This window comes from Nematolebias whitei, chromosome 6 (genome assembly GCF_014905685.2).
Source record: "Nematolebias whitei isolate Nwh7 chromosome 6, NemWhi1, whole genome shotgun sequence".
In the NCBI taxonomy this organism is placed as follows: domain Eukaryota; kingdom Metazoa; phylum Chordata; class Actinopteri; order Cyprinodontiformes; family Rivulidae; genus Nematolebias; species Nematolebias whitei.
Window position 1 is genome coordinate 44,404,828 of NC_056503.1, and position 654 is coordinate 44,405,481.

Sequence of the window (654 nt, forward strand, 5' to 3'; positions counted from 1 at the left end):
ACAACAACAACAAGGATAAGGACAACAAGAACAACAACAACAACAAGGATAAGGACAACAAGAACAACAACAACAACAACAAGGATAAGGACAACAAGAACAACAACAACAACAAGGATAAGGACAACAAGAACAACAACAACAAGGATAAGGACAACAAGGACAACAATAAGAATAACAAGGAGAACAGCGAGAACAAGAACAATGAGAACAATGACTACAAGAACAATGACAACAATGACTACAAGAACAATGACAACAAGAATAAAAACAAGAACAAGGAAAATAAAAAAAAACAAGAATAAGTAGAAGAATAAGAACATTGAAACAAAAACAAGTACTACAGAACAAGAACATGAACAAGAACAACATCAACAAGAACAACATCAACAAGAACAAGAACAACAAGAACGAGAAAAAAGAACAAGAAAAATGAGAACAACAAAAAGAACGAGATGAAAACGAGATCAACAACTAGAACGACGAGGACAAGAACGACGAGGACAAGAACGACAACAAGAACGACAAAGGCAAGAAGGACAACAGCAAGGACAACATTAAAACAAGAAAAATAATAAAAATAAAAACAAGAAGAAGAAGAAGAAGAACATGGAACAAAAACAAAACAAGAACAAGAAGGACATGGAACAAAAA